General features: G+C 39.9%; 1 pseudogene; it reads left to right on the top strand.

Moving 5' to 3' along the window:
• The first annotated feature begins 16,172 nt into the window (after nt 1–16,172).
• On the top strand, nt 16,173–17,405 carry LOC118981229 (annexin A2-like; annotated as a pseudogene).
• The last annotated feature ends 3,545 nt before the right edge of the window (nt 17,406–20,950 follow it).

The raw sequence follows: 20,950 nt of genomic DNA on the forward strand, positions 1-20,950 counted from the left end.
AGGAGGATTAGCTTGTAGGCTCATTGGAAATAGAGTGTGTTTCACTCTAGTCCAAACAAGAAAATAGCTAGTGGCAGGCTGGAAATGACTGACAACCATGGGACATTTGAAGACATGAAAAATCCACAAGATAGGAGATTGAATTGTGAAGGCAAGTGAAGGAGAAGTATAGGTGAAGGATGATTTTAACATTTAAGTTGGAAATTGATAACACTGAGGAATGAAAGTAGAAGTAGGTTTGAGGTTGGTCACAGGGAGACTGAAGATGAGAGTCCAGTTTGGGGTATGCCATGAGGGGCATAGGTAAAAATAGATTTGGTGAGCATCTGTATGTGAATGCAGTTGAAACTATTGGCCAGAAAAAAAAAAGGATTTGCTGGGAGAGGCTAGAATTAAAGACTCAAGGAGTGACCCCTGAGAGGCATCAAAATTTAAGAGGGTGATAAAAGAAAAACAGGCCATTAATGACATTGAGGACTTGAAAGAGAACCAGGGACATAAGTGGAAGAAAGTAAGGTGCTAGAAGCAAAAGAACGAACTTGAAGGGCTAAGTGTTCTGGAAAAAGTCTAGCCATTGTTAATATAACAAGAACAGTTTGTGCAACATGTATGTAACCTGGCAGCCAAGGAGAGTGAACTGGAATTCATGTGCATGAACAATGTTGACTTTATTGTAGCCACTGGGGGCAATAGATGCTGTTGAGTGAGCATGTGTTGTACTGTGTGGACATCACATTGAAAATAACTAAGCAAATAAAGCAACAAATCTGCAGTAAGCTTGAACATTCCTCCACAGAAACTATTTGGGTGATTCAGAAGGCCACATCTATGGGCAGCTGGTGATTGGCAGCTTCATCATGACAACATGCTTGCTCATGCTCGTGCAGAGTGTTTTTGCAAAACACCAAATCACCCAGGTGACTCAGCCCCACTACAGCCCAGATTTGGTGCCCTGTGACTTCTGACTTTCCACAGACTAAAATCACCATTAACAGTGAAGAGATTTGACCATCGATGTGCTTCAGGAATATACAACAGGGCAGCTGATGGTAACTGGGAGAACTGTGTGAGGTCCCAAGGTGCCTACTTTGAAGGGGACTGAGGCATCATTGTCCTGTGTACAGTGTTTCTTGTATCTTGTATTTTCTTCAGTAAATGTCTCTATTTTTCATATTATGTGGCTGGATACCTTCTGGACAGACTTCAGGTGTTGAAGGATGATGGTCAGATCTGACTTTCAGAAATGTGGCAGTGAGGGCAATTGAATAGATGTTGATGGAAGTCAATTTGTCAGGGTTTGGTGATTGATTAGGTATGGGAGGTAAAGGACAAGGATGCATCATTGATGGATGGCTGATGGACATGAGGGTGGGACATATTTGAGAATAAGTCCAGGTGCATGTTAGACTTGTGGAAAGGGCCAATCTAGGTCTGAGAATAAAGGTCAGGAAAACTGAATCCCTACCTGAGTTCTGTCACTTGGTAGTTGGCAATTGATTTAACCTCACTGTTTCTTGGTCTGCTAAATGGGAGTGATAATATCTAGGTTTGCTTTAAGGAATAAATTTTTAATATATCTGTCAAACAGCAAATTCCTTACTACAGAGTAGGCAGTCCATAACTTAGTCTCCCTCCTTTCTTTCCTTACTTCTTATTCGCCTGTGTCACCATAGAACCCTTCTTAATGACAGCTTATCCAGAAGTTGCTCGGTCCATTGAAAAGGTCAGTTGAACAGGGAAGTCGTAGAAAGGTATATATTCATCCTGCACTGAGGTTAGGCCATGGCTTTTATTTAAAAAACTGAATATAGATCCATTAGAGTTCAATCTTACTTTCTTTGTAAAAGTCAGACATAATTCTGTGATTTCCTATTCTAAAATTGGAACAAGAATCTTGCAGAGCAAAGATTTTTTGGGGGGGTATTTTTCCATCTTTTACAGTTGCCTCACTCATTCCTAGATGTGCAGGAATTTTTAGCATCTTGCCTTTATCAAATTTTCCCAAAACCTTCAACTAAGTTTTCATAGAAACAGCAATCTTTTTTTCAGACTCATACTTCATTGTAATATTTAATTATGTATTTACAATATCAAAGACCACTGAGGTAAACCAATTTGGGGACTATTTCGATTAAACAAGTCACTTGATGAGGACAGAAAATACGTGAGCATCGAGCGAGTAGCCCTGTACCCTTGGTTATGCTCCCCATCCAGGCAGGTACTGTGCATCTTATTTCCTAGAGCAAGTGGAAGCCTCAGCCTGGAGTCCACTCAGCCTTGTACAGAACTTGCCCAGCCAATACATTAGAGGACAGAACGCTTCCCGTGCATTGGGTCCTATTTTCCTATCTTTCCAGTGAATTAACACTGTCAATTATTTCTTTTGCATATTTGGTCACTATCAGTTGGCTCATTCTCAAAAACATTAAAAAGTTTCATTAGAGAGAATCATAGGGGAAAAGGGAATGGACTCACATGAACAAGTATAAAAGACACATGGACAATCACTAAGGGTGGGGGGTGGAAAGGGGAGGGAGGCGGGGAGCATGGGGTGGGGGGCGGGCAGGGTTGGGAATATAAGACAGAAACCTGTACTTGAACAAGAATTAAATAAAAATTATATTTTAAAAAAAGTTTCATTAAATATAGTCTGTCTTGAAAGAAAGAGGGAAAGNATGGACAATCGCTAAGGGTGGGGGTGGAAAGGGGAGGGAGGCGGGGAGCATGGGGTGGGGGGCGGGCAGGGTTGGGTGGGAATATAAGACAGAAACCTGTACTTGAACAAGAATTAAATAAAAATTATATTTAAAAAAAAGTTTCATTAAATATAGTCTGTCTTGAAAGAAAGAGGGAAAGAAAGAAAAGACTTCCTTCTCTACCCTCTAAGCTGCCGGTGACTCTTCTCTCTTCACTTCACACCAGACTTCTCTAAGTGGTTATCTCTATGGCCCCTGACATAAAATCTGAAGGACATTTTCCAGTCCTCAACTTTACCTGCCCTCATGGTTGCTCATCCCTTCCCTAAGCATTCTTATCCTTTGGAGGTAATGATACCAACTTCTGGCTTTACTGGTTTTACTCCTGTCCATCGGGCCACGCCTTCATCTCACTTTGCAGGCTGATCCTGCAATTAAATATCAGAATTTTCTGGGAGGCAGTCCTATTTGTGATTTCAATACCCTCTCTTCACCAGTGGGGCCCCGTTTCTGTCTCTTAAGATAGTGATTTTCTCAGTATCTCCTCTTGATTTTCTTGCACACCCATCAAACTCAACATCTACAAAGGCAAGTTTATAACCCCTTCTGAACCTGATGTTCTTCCAATGACCTTGTATGGTTGCTGGAACACTTGGTCTTGTTGATTTTACTTCCAAAAGAGCTTTTGAACTCGCCTACTTTTCTCCATTTTTTTTATTACCACCTGCAAGCAATGTCGTATAGTGGTCAAGAGGGTGCCCTCTGGAATTAGCCTTTGGGATGCTTCAATTTTCATTTGTAAAATGGGTGTAAAAACAGAATCTATCTCACAGGGTTTTTGTAAGAATCGAATGGATTAAACACACACACAACATTCAGAATAGTGCCCAGGATACTGAGCATTCCTTACCATTCTGTTCACCTGCACTATCCTAGTAGTGACTATCTCACATCTGTTACAGCCCCTCTCCAGTCTTTTCTCCTCATTCTTTATTATTTTTTTTTAATTTGAGAAAGAGAAAGACAGACAGACAGACATTTGGTTTATTGTACCACTTATGTATGCATCCATTGGTTGATTCTTGTACGTGCCCAGACCAAGGTTCGGACCCGCAACCTTGGCATATCTGAATGATACTCTAACCAAATGAGCAACCCGGCCAGGATCAGAATGATCTTTTTGAAACTCAAATAGGATCTTATCATCTCTTTGCTTTTAACATATGAATGGTTTACAATTGCTACTAGAAAAAGGTAAATAAAATCCTTAACACACCCAGGGACACGCCACAAGATTGCACTTCCCAGCCTCTCGGCATCACTGGTAGCCCAGAACCTGCCTCCACTTCCAGCACTGTGAGCCACCCAGTCACACAGACGTGCAGTGCCCACTCGCACTCCCCATCCCCACCTCTTCCCCGGCGAACTCTGCCTCCCCTGCCCTCATCTCCGAGTCATTCATCAGATTTCAGCTCACAAGTCACATTCTCAGGGGAACTTTCCTGAACCTCCCACCACCCCCTTTTCCAGGCATAGGACAGTCTTCATTTAGTGATGAGATTCCAGACAAGAATTAAACATTTGTGGATGGATTTATTTGATTAAATACTATCATACCCATTATATTGAATTAGTATTTCGCTGTAAGGTAGAACTTGTACCAAATAATATTCTAACCCACAAGCTACATTATTCATGTTTCAGTTACAATCTGAGTCTAGAATCAGAGGCCTAATTCTTGCCTTATCAGCATTTCTTGAAAATGGTTATCGTTTTTTCTTTTATCAACAAATGCAAAAGTGTAGGTTAATGAAATACTTACTCTGCAAGCCCCTAAGTCCTCCTGTGTATTCTGTGTCCATTAACCCTTCCTCCGATCTGGAAAGGTCAACAGATTCTGTCAGACACATTCTGGCAGATCCCAGCAGATCCCAGCAGATCCCAGCAGATCCCAGCAGATCCCGGCAGAACTACAGCTCTTGACCACAAGATGGCGACAGATTTCTAGAGTTAGCAGGTCAAACAGTTTCTATTCTGGTCAGGAGTGGGTTCCTTTAAAGGAGTGTTGTACGGTTTGGTAATTAAATAGCACCCTATTTTGCATGATAGGTGTTTTACCTAACCCTCTTTACTGAAAGCGGCTAGGGTGAGCATATGAATCACTGATCAAACTGGAACGCTTTGAGAGGGAAGGGGAGGGGCCGGACCATTCATCACTGGGCCTGGAGGACAGATACAGACCAGGCTGTTCTGGTCACACAGGAATGTTCCTCCTGCAGCTGAGAGGAGCCAGGTGAAAATACATGTCATCCCTCCGATTTCCGCTGGGGAGGCCTTGAAGTCAGAACAAGGAGTGCTCACAAACAGCATTTGAGCTTCACCTCCAGAGTATGACTCCAGAAAACAGATAATTTTAGAAAATGAGTGATGAAAGGATGATAGCTCCAAAGATCCGTACGTTTACTTGTGGGAGTTAGGAATCTCTTCCTCTGGCGGGACATCATGGAAATAATAATAATGCCTTCAATTTGCAAAATCCCTTTTCATATGTTGTGTTCCTCGGACCCCACAGCTTTGTGAGGTGTAGGAAGGCAGGGAAAATGTTACCCCTACTTTACAGGTAGAGACATCGAGGTTCAAAGAGGTCAAGTACTGGGCGGAGGATATGATTAAGTGCCAAACCCTGGGACTCTGTGTGTTGCTTAGAGATGGAAAATGCATTTCTTTTTTACTCAAAGCATCCAAGTCCCCTTATGTCATTCAGCACAAGGGAAAATAAGTACGTGTTCAAATACAAACACAAGACGTAGCCCTAACTTATATGAGCATACATGTCAGGATAAACTAATTGAGAAAGTCATAGTGTTTATTTTCTTTGGTTTCTTCCTCACTCCCCTAACAGAGCAGCTGGCCCGTGTGTTCTGTAGCACTGTTTCTCCCTCCCTTCAGGACAGGCTCTGCTGGGTTGGGCTCACTGGGGTTCTAAGTCTGATTTTCCAACAGGGAAAAGGGCTTGCAAAGGCTTGGGAAGAAAGGGACATTTAGGGACAGTGACTCAGCGGCTTGTGAAGAATGCTGTTGGATTCCTAAGGATTGAAAGCAGAAACTTGGACCCTGCTCACACATAGCCCTGGGAGATGGCAGGTCACTGATGGGGTACCTTGCTGATACTGAGATGTGAACCCCAAGGTCCAGCTTTGGAGACTGCAGCTGGGTTTTCTGTGAACACATTGGGCCCAGCGAGTGATGCTCTGAGTGGACCTCAGGAGATTTGGGTGACAGGCTTCTCAAAGGCAGCCCTGGTGGACTTTCGCTAAGTTCTCTGGATTGTGTCCGACCCTTCGGACTCTTAGGAAGGGAGGTGTTTTATGACTGTGATATTGAATGTCTCACCAACCTCAGTAAATAGACTCCGTGTCACAGTTAATTTGATTTAGACACAAAACAAAATACCCGAATCTCTCACCAAGTGTTGTTAATTTGTGATTACAAATTAATGATTACATGTAAAAACAAGCTCTTAGTGCTCTTCCTGGACCAAAGAGAAAAACAGAAAGAAACTGAAGGTCCTGGCCTTTGTCACCTTCTTCCCCATCTCACACCTTGGGTCCTCTAGAGTTGAGCAAGGGGTCTCTGCTGCTGCAAATGCCCATCACCTTGACCCTTTCTCACTTTTAATTTCCCCTCCCCTTCCCTGTACCGCTCCTGTGCCCCGGGCTCCTGCAGCCTTGTGCTGGCACCTCTGACAGAGCACTTCTCATTTATATGTCTTGTTAGTAGTGTTCTCAGCACGCAGAATCACCTGGATGCTTGCTAAATGTAGATTTTTCTCCTTATTTCAGTTGACTGAGTCAGAATTTCAGGGGGTCAAAATAAATATCTCTATTTTTAATATGTGTTCTCCCAGGTGATTACTATCCTTTTTTAAAAACCTCTTGTGCTGGGACGAATAATGTCCCTCCAAAATTCATGTGCACCCTGAACCTGTAAATGAGATATTTGGAAATAGAATCTTTGCAGATGCAATCACGTTAGAATGAGGTCATGCTGGATTACTTTGGGCCCTGACCTAGTGACTGATGTCGTTGTAAAGAGAGCAAAGTTCAGACACACCCAGACACAGAGGCAACACCACGTGAAGGTGGAGGCAGAAAATGGAAGGATGCACCCACAAGAGGAAGACCGCCACCACGGACTGCTGGCAGCCAGCGGTAGCATGGGCGGTGGGGGCGTGGCTGGGAAAATTCTCTCTCAGCTTCCCAAAAGGAATCAAGCTTCCCAAACTTTGATCTTGGACTTGTAGCCTCCAGAGCTGTGAGAGAATACATATCTGTTGTTTTAAACCTCCCAGTTGGTGATACATTTTACAGCAGCCCTAGGAAACTAGCAACATCCTCCCCCGGCAACCCCCCACTGCTCTTTTCCTGCCTTCTATTGTCTTAGGTTATCTTTATTTCCCCTTTCCCTCTACAGGAAGTTATACTTCCTATTCCAAGTATTTTAGTGTTATAGTGCACATATGTACATTTTTTAGTGGTCCAGTGGATGATCTCTTCCGGATGTTTCCTACCTCTTGTATCTTTGGGAAGCTGAGCCTGCTTCTTTCTATAAAAGTGAAAAATCTCGCTGCTTGCTGTGCAGCTGTCCTGTGCGAGCGAGTTACGTGGGTGATGGCTCCTGGCAACCTAGGAGGGGGCCCCAGGGAGCGCTGGCTGTTCTCAGTAGTGGTGGCTGCAGCGGTCTGATGGCCCAGGCAGTTCTGGAGCGCGTTCTAGGGTGGTGTGTCGGATGCCATGGCTCACGCAAGTGGAGCAGGCTGCGAGGGCAGCAGTGTCCACTAAGCCAGCTCAGCAAACCTGAAACTCGGGGCTGGTCTTTCCTGAGGCTGCCCGTTTTACCGATATTTTAATAAAACTCTTTCCTGCTTAAATCACCACAGTTAGTTTCTGTTGCCAGCAACTAGAAGGCCTGACTGTCATGAGTGGACATCTTTTTCTTTTTTCTTCTTAAATAAAGATGCTTGTTCAACAAAATCCAAAGACAGACAATAGTGTCCTGTCCTCAATGCCAGGACCTTATGAGGTAGTAACTGCTCCATCCTATCCATTGTTTGTCTTATTAGAGTTGAGGAAATTTTTTACACCCTAATTTTAACTAAGTCATTAATTATTCATTATCATAATTATGACAGCATCTGGAGTTTATGCTTCTTTAGTTTATATCAACACATTTGCTGATTTCTTGGCTCTCTGTTGTTTCTTCCTTTTTAAAATGATTTTATTTGTTTCTTTTTTAGAGAGTGGAAGAGGGGAACAGAGGGAAAGAAACATTAACATTAATGTGTGGTTGCCTCTCACACGCCCCCTACTGGGGACCTGACCCCAAATCCAGGCATGTGCCCTGAGTGAGATTTGAACCCACGACCCTTCTGTTTACAGGCTGGTGCTCAATCCACTAAGCCATACCAGTCAGGGTTCTATTGTTTCTTGAGATTCAGTTCTTCTGGTTTCAGTTTCCTTTTCACCAAGTACCTCCTTTAGAAGTTCTTCTGGTGAAGGTTTTCATGGTGTGCACTTTCAGTCTTAGGACATATTTTTTCCTTACCTGCCCTTGTTAGATGATCTGGATATAGAATTTTATTTTTTTTCTTTTCATTATTTAACTGATAGCATTTACTACGGTTGAAAGTGGGTATACAAGTAATGCCATTCTATGCCATTCCAAGGTATACGTTTAGACACAGTCCCCCCCCCAAAAAAGCAGATATATATTTATCTACTAAAGATGAACATAAGCATTACACCTATCCCAGGGTATACAGACACAAATGAAAGGCAGGTATATGTTCAATACAAGATTTATACAATGTTAATTGCACTACTTGTAATAGTCCTGAATTTGAGCATCAATAGTAGAATAGGTAAAATTGTAGTTTTTAATTACAATTAAGAATTACAATTTTAATTGTAATTAAACAATGGAATTATACAATGGAGTAATAGAATACAGCTTGAAAATGAACTAATTACAACTAAGTTAAACAATATAGAAAAACTCACAAAGTAATACAGAAAAAAAGAAGCCTGGCAGGGAAAGTTATATATATTATGATTTCACTCATGTAAAGTTCAAAAGAAAGCAAAATAAATTTATGGCATCACTTCATTCATATAAAATTGAACTGCCCTCCTCCAAGAAAATAATGGTTTCTCTTGGAAGAGGGTAGTAGTCACAATGGAGACTTCTGTGCTTCTAATAATCTTTTCTTGATTTGGGGGCCGGTGACATAAGTGTCTTCATTTCATTAAAACTTATACACTGGTATATTTAAATTTTATTTTTTTACTTTCCTGCACACATATGTAAAATACAACATATTTCAATACAAGTTTAAAACAGACAAAAAAAAACAAGTCTGAGCAAATTTAAAGCTTGTGTTCTTAACCTCTGGATATATGTCCATACTTTACTTTTTAAAATATTTTATTTATTTACTTTTAGAGAGAAGGGAAGGGAGAAAGAAGGAGAGGGAGAGAAACATCAACGTGTGGTTGCCTCTTGTGTGGCCCCCACTGGGGACCTGGCCAGCAACTCAGGCATGTGCCTGGCTGAGAATCAAATCAGTGACCCTTTGGTTTGCAGGCTGGCACTCAATCCACTGAGCCACACCAGTTACAGCTACATTCATACTTTAAAAATAATCCAGACTTCAGGCCAAGATGGAGGCATAGGTGGAAACACTGTGCCCCCTCCTACAACTAAATTTAAAGACAGCGAAGTTTTAGAAACAAAAACGCAGCCATAACAGTGAAAATTGAGCTGTACAGAAGTCTGACAACAACGAACCATTCAGTCAGACCGATAAACCAAGCAAAGGAGCAAACAGTGAGATAGACCACTCAGACTAGGGCCCCAGCGACGGGAATTAGAGCCTGAAAGCACCAACTGGAAAGACTTTCTCAGGGTCCAGGGGCCAAGAGAGGTTCCCAGGCTCACAGAGAGTTTGTTGGAGAGACCCACAGGGTCCTGGAAAGTACACTGGTCCACATACCCAGGAACCAGCACCAGAGGGGCCCAATTTGCTTATGAAACACCACAGAAGGGACAGAAATCTGAGAGCAAGCAAAGCAGAGCAAAGTGCCATTTTTTTCCTCTCTGACCCCACCCCCACATACAGCGTCACAACCCAGCCACTGGGTCACCGCACCCTGGTGAACACCTAAGGCTCTGCCCCTCATACATAACAGGTGCGAACAGAACAAACATTATGACTCAAGAACAGCTCAAAGCCCCAGAGCCTATAATTCTAAGTGACCAAGAAATAGCCAACCTTTCAGATGCACAGTTCAAAATACTGGTGATCAGGATGTTCACAGAATTGGTTGATTTTAGCCACAAATTAGAGGAACATATGAACGCTAAACTGATTGAAATGAAGGGAAATACACAAGAAACCAATAATGATGGAAAGGAAACTAGGAATCACATCAAGGGAGTGGACCAGAAGGAAGGAAGAAACAACCAAAAAGAAAAGAAGGAAAAAGCAAGAATTCAAAAAAATGAGGAGAGGCTTAGGAACTTCCAGGATATCTTTAAACATTCCAACATCTCAATTATAGGGGTACCAGAATGGGAAGAGGAACAGCCAAGAGTGGAAAACTTATTTGAACAAATAATAAAGGAGAACTTCCCCAATCTGGCAAAGGAAATAGACTTTCAGGAAATCCAGGAAGCTCAGAGAGTCCCAAAGAAGTTGGACCCAAGAAGGAACACACCAAGGCACATCATAATTACATTAGGCAAGACCAAAATGGAGAGAATTCTAGAAGCAGCAAGAGATAAGGGAACGGTCACCTACAAAGGAGTGCCCATCAGACTGTCAGCAGATTTCTCAAAAGAGACCTTACAGGCAAGAAGAGGCTGGAAAGAAGTATTCCAAGTCATGAAATCCAAAGACCTACAGCCAAGATTGCTCTATCCAGCAAAGCTTTCATTTAGAATGGAAGGGCAGATAAAGTGCTTCTCAGATAAGGTCAAATTCAAGGAGTTCATCAAGCCCTTATCAAACAAAATGTTAAAGGGACTTATCTAAGAAAAAGAAGATAAAAAATATGAACAGTGAAAGGACAGCAAACTCACAGTTATTAAACCACACCTAAAACAAAAGCAAACTAAGAGGACAGCTAGATCGGGAGCAGAAACATAGAAATGAAGATCACATGGAGGGTTAGCAACAGGGGAGTGGGAGGAGAAGAGGGGAGAAGGTACAGAGAATAAGTAGCATAGACAATAGGTAGAAAATAGACAGGGGGGAGGGCAGGAATACTATGGGAAAGACAGAATCTAAAGTACTTGTGAGACATGGACATGAACAAAAGGGGGGGAATGGTGGGGGAGGGGTTGCAGGGTGGAGGGGAATGAAGGGGGGAATGGGACAACTGTAATGGCATAATCAATAAAATATATTTAAAAATAATAATCTAGAGTACAATAATCCTGGCACACACATGCACAATATATATACAAACATAATCTTATATTATATAATTTTATTTTATTATTTTACTTTATAAAATAATATAGTGTGTATTTTATAATATACACTATAATATAATACAGACTATAATATTATACTACATAATATAATGCAGACTATACATATGCATTATATGTATATATGTAATAACATAATACATATTATATATGTATCCATAATATATCTAGTGCACATGTGTGCTAGGATATAAAATCAAGTTGGGTTTTCCATTCTGTTCAATTGATCTTCGTGTCCTTGGTCATCTCTCTGTCATTAGAATACTGTCTTGATTCCTGTAGCCTCTTTAAACAATATATATTTTTATTGATTATGCTATTACAGTTATCCCAATATTTCCACATTTCCCCCCTTCATCCAGTACCCCCATTACCTCCAGCAATCCCCTCTTAGTTTATGTCCATGGGTCATGTATATAAGTCCTTTGGTTACTCCATTTCCTATACTGTTCTTCAACATCTCCCTGTCTATTTTGTACCTATCAACTTTTACTTTTTAATCCCTGCATCATTTCCCCCATTCTCCCTGCTCCCCCTCCCAAATGATAACCCTTTAAATGATAAACTCTCCATATTTATGATTCTGTTTCTGTTCTGCTTATTTTCTTACTTTGTTTAGATTCCATTGTGGATAGCTATAAATTTATTGCTATTATATTGTTCAACATTTTCATATTCTTTTTCTTAAATAAATCCCTGTAACATTTTATATACTAATGGCTTGGTATGATAAACTGCTTTAGCTTTACTTTGTCTGCAAAGCTCTAAATCTGCCCTTAGATTCTAAATGATAGTTTGTGATAGTTTGCTGGATAGAGTACCTAGGTTGTAGGTTCTTGCTTTTCAACATTTTGAATACTTTTGCCAGTCCCTGCTAGCTTGCAAAATTTATTTTGAGAAATCAGCTGACGGTCTTATGAAAACTCATTTGTAGGTAACTCTCTGCTTTTCTCTTGCCGCTTTGAAGATTCTCCCTTTATCTTTAACCTTTGGCATTTTAATTCAGATGTGTCTTGATGTGGTCCTCTTTGGGTCCATCTTGTTTGGGACTCTGTGTTTCCTGGACCTGTATGTCTATTTCTTTCATCCAATTAGGGAACTTTTCTTTCATTATTTTTTCAAACAAGGTTTTAATTTCTTGCTGTTTCTTTTTTCCTTCTGGCGCCCCTATGATTCAGATGCTGGTACATTTGAAGATGTCCCAGAGGCTCCTTAGACTGTCCTTGCTTTTTTTTACAATTCTTTTTTCTTCTTGCTGTTCTGATTGAATGGTTTTTTCTTCCTTATATTCCAAGTTGTTGACTTGATTTTTCGTTTCATCTCCTTCACCATTGGTTCCTTGTAGATTTTTCCTTATTTCATTTTAGCTTTTCTTTATTAACTTCATTTCTGCCTGGCTCCTTTTTATGCCAGTGAAGTACCTATTGAGTTCCTGGAGCATCCTGATAACTAGTGTTTTGAACTCTGCATCTGATAGGTGGCTCGTCCCCATTTCATTTAGTTCTTTTTCTGGAGTTTTTTCTGTTTCTTTCATTTAGGCCATGTTTCCTGGTCTCCTTATTTTGGCAGCTTTCCTGTGTTTGTTTCTGTGTATCAGGTAGAGCCACTTTGACTCCTGTCTTAGTAGCATGGCCTATTGTAGAAAATTGCACCTGTAAGTTGTATGGTAGGTGATCATCAAGGCAGGGCAAACTGTGCCACTGCTCTGTGGCTCTGTGGGGGATGGCTCAGAGAGAGGACAATGCCATTACCTGGCCTCTGAAGTTTTGCTTAGGAGGAAGCTGTCTCCCAGCAACACACTAATGCCAGTCACTTCACTTTCATCCCATCTGCCACTGGTGCCCTTCCAGCTCTTGCTCTGGTGTTGAATCCCACAGGGAATGGTTTCTGCATAACTCTTAAGTCTGTTGTGGACCCTTTAAGGGGAGTCTCACATCAGTTCTCCGAATTCTTTCACCACCCCAACCCCCACTGTTTTTTACAGCCGGAAGTTACGGAGACTTAACTTCCTGGGGCTGGAACGCTGGGCTGGATGGTCTGGTGTGGGGCTGGGATTCCTCACTGCCAAGTTACCCCTCCTGATTTTTGTGCACCACATGTGGGTGTGGGACCACCTGTTCCATGTCTCTGCACCCCTCCACACCTCTCCATTCCTCCTACCCATCTGCATTAACATGGCCCCTTTGAATCCGTGGTTGTCAGACTTCCATACCGCTCAATTCTCTGACACTTCTGGGTAATGCCAGTTTTGTAGTCTAGTGGTAATTTTTTCTGTAGTTGTGTGAGGAGGCAAGGCGTGTTTACCTATACCTCCATCTGGACTGGAAGTCTGGGGTCCCCAAACTGCAGAGTTCAAAACACTGGGCCACCAAACCCCAGTGCTTCCTCAACTCCCTCTTACTACTCTAGTTTCAATTTCTGTTTTTTCCTGGCCCTTGGTCATCTCCCATTCTTTCTTTTTCAGCTGGATTATGAAATACTAAATTAAAAAAAAAACTGTTACATCGAACTTTTCTGTGTTTGCAGTAAAAAGGGAGGCCTGTCTGTATCACCTTAGTGTGTTATGTTGCTGAAACAGATCCCTAATAATGGGTATTGTGTTTGAACATTAACAACCTAATACAGCACTTCTGGCCCCACATGAAATGGGCCCACGTCTGCATCACTCCTGACGTTCTGTACAGTTGCCACCTCAGGTGCTGTTTCAGCACTGCCAATTCCCATTAAATCTCAGATTTTGTTCCAAATGTATTAGCCAGTTGTCTGCCCATGGGAATCACAATCTTCTGGGTAGTTGCTTTTTAAACTGTAACAAAAGTCATTGGTTGAAATTCCTAAGTACCATTATTAAACCTATGGGGCATGCTTTGAGTGGCCTTAATGTGTGTGAAAAAAATTATATTGCAAAGCTTGGTGAAAGAGTCCCGTAAGAGTATATGGTAACTTATGCTTTTAAATTTATTTTGTAATTGCTTTTTTTTTGTTGTTAGTTCTTTTGCTTGTTGCCATTTCTGTATGTCTTTGCTTGTGTATGTGAAGAGATGACATCTCTGGAAGAAATTGCTTAGGCAACAGACAAGAATTAAGGAATAGCTTAGAATTTTCCTAGGAGGGAAAAATATTTTCTGTGCCATAAAGATAATCCTAGGAAAACTTAGGTAATATGTAAATTTGGTAAAGTGTCAAGGTGTGACTACAAAATTATGCTACTTTGGGGTCATGCTATGGAAAAAAAGCTTTTCATAGTCGCACATTATAATTTTATAATATATATTATTATTTTTATTATAAATAATATATATTTTCTATATTGTTATTTTTATTTCTTTTTAGTCATAAGAAGTTTATGCTGTTAGCTATTCATGAAGAAGTATCTATTTCTAAATGATAGTTCAGACATCTGGAAATCTTTCACACATTAAAAAATGTGACTTCAAAAAGTCTGCTTTTTTTGTTTTTTCTCTTTATTCATTTTTAAATTTATTTTTTAACATGCTTAATTAAATAGGAATGCTGTTTTTGGTAACAGAGAGCCAGGTGATTCAGACCAACCCTTTTGCTACAAATGAAGGTAAAGCAATGCTGGATAAAATATAAAATTTAGTTTTAAAATCATCAAAGAACTAATAAAGCTGTGAGAAATTGCTGGTCAAGGTCTGGGAGAAGACGAAAATCAAGAGAATGAACTTAATATTTGGAGCTACTCTTGGCCTGGGGAACAGTTGTAGATCTTGAAAGGAGAACTGAAATACTGAGCTGTGCTTTTAAAAACCTCTTGAGGCTAGGGAGGGAAAGCTGCAGTCCAGGGCCTGCTGAGGTCGGGGGTCTGGGACGCACTGCAGTTTGGGATGGAAATGCTGAAGAAATGCCCCTAAAAACAAAATTGGACTAGAGCTACATGAGCCCTCGTGTGAACCGCAGCCTCTCTTCGGGATGTGGGAAAGGCCTAGGAAATCTAAGCCTTAACATCAGAATAGGGTTAGTCTGGATTCTTAGTAGTGTCCCCATGACTATGGTATGAGCAACACAGGTCCTCTCTGTAGCAGGATATGTCACCCTAGTCCTCTATTTCTACAAATAGTTTTTCAAGTACAAATATGTAGTGTACAATAAAAAATTAGCATGGAAATATTTTTTAACCTAAAAAATGTGTGTGTGTTTATCAGTCCAAAAGCCTACATCTTATTTGATCACCAAATGTCAAATACTTGAGGGAGTCATTTCGCTCAATTCAGGAACAAGACAAGGATGCCTGTTATCTTACAATTATCTCTGCAATTATCTTACATTGCATTGGAATGTTTGCTAAGGCAATTAAACAAGAGAAAACTATTAGGCTTGTAAAAACTGGAAAGGAAGAGGCAAACTTTGTTGATAATATAATTGTGTACCTGGAAAAACCAAAAGAATCAATGCAAAAGTGCTACAAATCTTATGATAATAAAGTTGCAGGACATAAAATTATCATACTAAAATTGTTAGTCTTCATATACATAAACTATAAGCAGTTGGAAGGTATAATAGAAGAGAAGACTCTGTATACAGTGACAAATTGAAGTACCTAGACATAGAACTAATAAAAAACATGAAAAAATAAAAGAGAAACTGTAAGACACTCCTGAAAGATAAAAAAATGGCTTTGAACATATTGAAAAAGTGTAACATATTCTTGAGTAGGAAAACTCATCATTATAAAAATGTTATTTCTCCCCAAATGAACATAAATTTAATACAACCTTAATAAAAAAATTTCTCAAAAATCTCCCCAAAGTTACACAGATGAATTATAAAGTTTATATGAAAGAATAGAAAAACTGAGACTAGCCAGAAAATATTTGGAAAGAATATTTAATGCTTGGTTAATCCTATTAGACTATAGTAAAGCTCAGCATCTGGGGACACTCATAGATCTCAGCACCCAGCCCACCTTCTTTCAAGATGCCTGCTGTTGATGAAATTCTGTGCAAACTCAGCTTGGAGGGTGATCAATCTATACCCCCAAATGAGAACATGTCAGTCAAAGCCTACACCATCTTTGATGCCGACCGGGATGCCTTGGACACTCGAAATGCCATCAGGCAAAATGTCAACATTTCGACCAACCACAACAATGAACAGCGTCAGGGTATTGTCTTTGCCTACCAGAAAAGGACCAAAAGGGAACGTGCATCAGCACTGAAGTCAACCTTGTCCAGCCACCTGGAGAGGGCGATTTGAACCTATTGAAAACCCCCACTCAGTATGATGCTTCTGAGCTGAGGGACTTCATGAAGGAGCTGGGGACTGATGAGGACTCTCTCACTGAGATCATCTGCTAAAGGATCAAATAAGAGCGTAGAGGAAATGATAGAGTCTACAAGACAATGTACAAGACTGATCTGGAGAAGGACTATTTTCCAACATATCTGGTGACTTCTGAAAGCTGGTAGTTGCCCTTGAAAAGGGTAGAAGAACAGAGGATGGCTCTGTCATTCATTATGAAGTGATTGGCCAAGATGCCCACGACCTTTATGGTTCTGGAGTGAAGAGGAAAGGAACTGATGTTCCCAAGTAGATCAGCCTGATGGCTGAGTAGAATGTGTGTCATGGCCAGAAAGTATTTGGAAGGTACAAGGACTATAGCCCTCAAGTCATGTTGGAGAGCATCAAGAAGGAAGTCAATAGAGACCTGGAAAATGCTTTCCTGAACCTGGTCCAGTGCATCCAGAACAAGCCCCTGTATTTTGCTGACCAACTGTATTGACTCCATGAAGGGCAAGAGGACATGCAACAAGGTCTTAATCAGAATCATGATCTCTGCAGTGAAGTGGAAATGGTGAAAATCAGATCTGAATTCAAGAAGTGTGGCAAGTCCCTGTACTACTACATCCAGCAAGACACCAGGTGTAACTACCAGAAAGTGTTGCATACCTGTGTGGTGTGGATGAGTGAGGCCCGAGGGGGCTCGAGCATCCAGGAGCAGTACTTCTGTGCTTCCAGCTAACGATTCTAGAAAATCAGCTTATGACCATGAGCCCCCTGTGCCCACCCCTGTAAGGAATATGTTAGCATTGCTCCTGGCCTGAGCTCATTTCAGTTGCCTAAGCATTGCCTGGGTTTCCTCTCTAGCTTCTCCTTTTAGCCAAAGAAATGAATATTCCAAGGAGTTGGAAGTGAAATCTATGACACGAGACAATTTGTCTCTTGTGAATTGTGTTGTAAATAGATGAATTAGCTGAATTTTTACTTTAGAAAACATAAAAAATATAGTAAAATATTTAAAATCTTCTAAATTAAAGTGCCAACTTACTGGCTTAGGAAAAGGCTTATAAACCCACAGATCAGGATAGGTCCCCAGAAATATAACTAAGGAAAATTTAGCATATGACAACAAAGGCATTACAAGTACAGGTGAACATTAACTTTGAATGATATTGGGCAAAAAGGACAGCTATAAAGAAAAGAAAAAACAAAGCTTTTTTTTTCATAATGCATTAGAGAACTAAATGAAGATAAAACAAAAACAGAAAAACATACTACTAGAAGAAAACATGGGTGAATCTTGTTTTTATAACCCAAGCATGGACATTTCATAAGAAAAATCAGAAGATAATTACAAATTGGGAAAAATTTTGCAACTTACAAGTATATCAGAAAATATTAATATACTTGCTGCAATAAAGATTTCCTAAAAATTGAGAAGAAAAAGACCCACAACCTGATTTTAAAAATAAGCAAAGTTATGAATACACAGTTCACAGAAAAGCTATGCTATTAGCTTTCAGTCACAATAAGAGAAATACATGTTAGAACTACTGAGATACTGGCTCTCTACATAACAGATTGAAAAATAAAATCTCAAAAGTTCGACAGTGTAAATTTTGGCAAGGCATTGTGTGGAAACAGGCACTTCTAGATCCTGCAGGTGGGGACACCACATGGCGCAATTTCTGTGAAGTGAAATTGGCAATATCTAGCAAAAGTACATGTGCACTCATTCTTTAATCCAGCAGTCATATTTCTAGGATTCTATCTCAAATATTCAACGGCAAATATGTAAAGACAAATGCAGAAGGCTATTTACTGTGGCCTTGTTTTTTGTAACAAAGGCTAGAAACAATACAAATGTTTCTTAGTAGATAATTGGTTAAACTATAGCATATCTGCCAAGTGAAGTACTATGCAGTTGTACAAAGAAACAAAGAGGCAACTCCCATTTCCAGATATGATAAAGTAGTTAGCAGAAAACTGCTGCTTCCACTGAAAGAATGGAAAAAAGATGGATATCATTAGAATTGATATATTTGAAGTTTTCAGAGAGCTGTTGACACAGCCCAGAGTTGAAGGGTCAGGATACTAGACAGAAGGGAATCTCACTGAAGTGAGCCCAACGTTCTGAAAGCTGCTTTTTTCCTTTGGGGACTTGGTAATTCTTGGCATTGAGAAAGATGCCGAGAAACTCGGGAGAGGACAGTCACTAGGAGGCAGAGAAGCAGCACAGCTGTCAGCAGTTTCACAAGTCTGAGGCTATAAAACTTGGAGTGTGGGGTTTCCAAATCAGCCAGAACTCGAGAAGCCAAGGTTCCAGAAAAAAGGGGAGGTTCAGAGACACTAGGCTGACATTCGATGTTTTCTCTTTGAAGTCCTTGGTAATTCTTAGTCATGTAACATGAAAGACTAAGAAGCTAAGAAAACCATCTGGAAAGCACAGTGGAATTTTTGGCAGTATCATGTTGTGGAAATCAGGAATCGACTAGACAGCAGCACTTAAATGTCCCAGGCTTTTAGCTGGGACCCTTAAGAAGGGGCACGTTAGGGTAGATCACGCCTTACAATAACTCAGTCTTGAGTCATCTCAGTCCCTGATTGGGTTATGATCAACTGTCCCTGCTCCAGCTGTCTGCCAGCCCACAACGTGAATCCTCAGCCAGAGCCTCGACACTCTTTCAACTCAGATTCTTAGTATCCAGAGAAGAGGGCCAATAGAAAAAAGCACAACAGAAATATACTCGTCATTTCCCAGAGCATTGTAGTTGTCACACAGAGACTTTTAAATAATAGTAATTAATGTAATCAAGATAATGAACAAGAATATGTTACTCGAGAACTGGAATCTATATTTTTTAATAAAAATCAAATAGAAATCCTAGATCTGAAAAATATACTAATCAAAATTAGAAATCAATAAATTGGGTTTAATGGCAGGTTGAGTGCAGCTGGAGATAGGGCAGTAGAAAACATCTTGTCTGGAATACAAAAAGAAAAAGAATGAAAAATAAAGAAAACAGTGTAAGAGATATATAAGACATGGTCTATCACATGAAATATTCTAACATGTAATTGGAATTGAAGAAGGGAAGAAGAAATGTGACAGAAGCAATATTTGAAGAGATAATAAGAGAGAATTTTCCAAAAGGGATAAAAAAATTTGAGTCACAATCAAAAATTACAAAGACTGCTAAGTAGGATAAAGGCAATAAAAACTACGCATAGGCACATCATAATGAAATTGCTAAAAATGAAAGACAAAGAGAAAATTATAAAAGCAAGCAGAGAAAGAAGATACACCACTTTCAAACAGGCAGCAATAAGACCAAGAGCTCAGTTCTCAGTAGAAATTATGGAAACCAAATGATGGAATAACACCTTTAAAATATTGAAGAAATAACAGCCAGTCTAGAATTCTACACCTGATGAAAATATTCTTCCAAAATGAGGACTAAATAAAGGTATTTGGAGAAAAACAAAAATTGAGAATGTATATCATGTAAGTCACCAGTAGACTTATATTAGAAGAAACTTTAAATGGAGTTTTTAACATCTGTATCACAATTGTGGTGGGGGTTACACAAATTCATACATGCATTAAGATTCATGAAACTATATACCATAAGTCAAAATCATATTTTTTTAAAAGGAGTTTGTTAGACATAAGGAAAATAGTCCCAGGTCTAAATCTAGAAATGCAGGAAGGAATAAAGAACGATAGAATAGATCAACATACGGGTGAATGTAAATGAATATTGACTGATTATCATTGAAGATTGATAGGGCATCGACTATTACTCTGAAAATAATCAAACATTGTTCCTGTTTTTTCCTTTCAAACTGCATTTCAGGGTAATAAAGTAGTTGATGTGGGAGAAGTATTCATTATGGAAGAATTACAACTAATAAACAGAAAAAAGGTTGAATTAGATAACCATAATTGCAGCCCTCATAAAATAGTTTCAAAAAGGAACTAAAAATAACTATATTTAATTTTTTGAAGTATTTTTATTGATTATGCTATTACAGTTTTCCAAGTTTCCCCCCCTCTTAGTTCCCCCATCAGCGCCTCCAGCATTTTCCCACCTTAGTTCATGTCCATGGGTTGTACATATAAGTTCTTTGAGTCCTCTGTTTCCTATGCCATTTTTATCTCTTCCCGTCTATTTTATGCCTACCAGTTATGCTTCTTCTCTGTACCTTTTCCCTCCAATTGCTTCCTTCCCCCTCCCCACTGAAATTCCTCCGCATTATGTCCATTTCTCTGATTCTGTTCCTGTTCTAGTTGTTTGCTTAGTTTTTGTTTTCATTGTTTTTTTTTTCTTTTTAGGTTCATTTGTTGATAGTTGTGAGTTTGTTGTCATTTTATTGTTCATAGTTTTTAATCTTTTTCTTAGATAAGTCCCTTTAACATTTCATATAATAAGGGCTTGGTGATGATGAACTCCTTTAAC

The sequence above is a fragment of the Sturnira hondurensis genome, unplaced genomic scaffold (genome assembly GCF_014824575.4).
Source record: "Sturnira hondurensis isolate 20B ecotype Veracruz unplaced genomic scaffold, ASM1482457v3 Scaffold0023817, whole genome shotgun sequence".
NCBI classification, from domain to species: Eukaryota; Metazoa; Chordata; class Mammalia; order Chiroptera; family Phyllostomidae; genus Sturnira; species Sturnira hondurensis.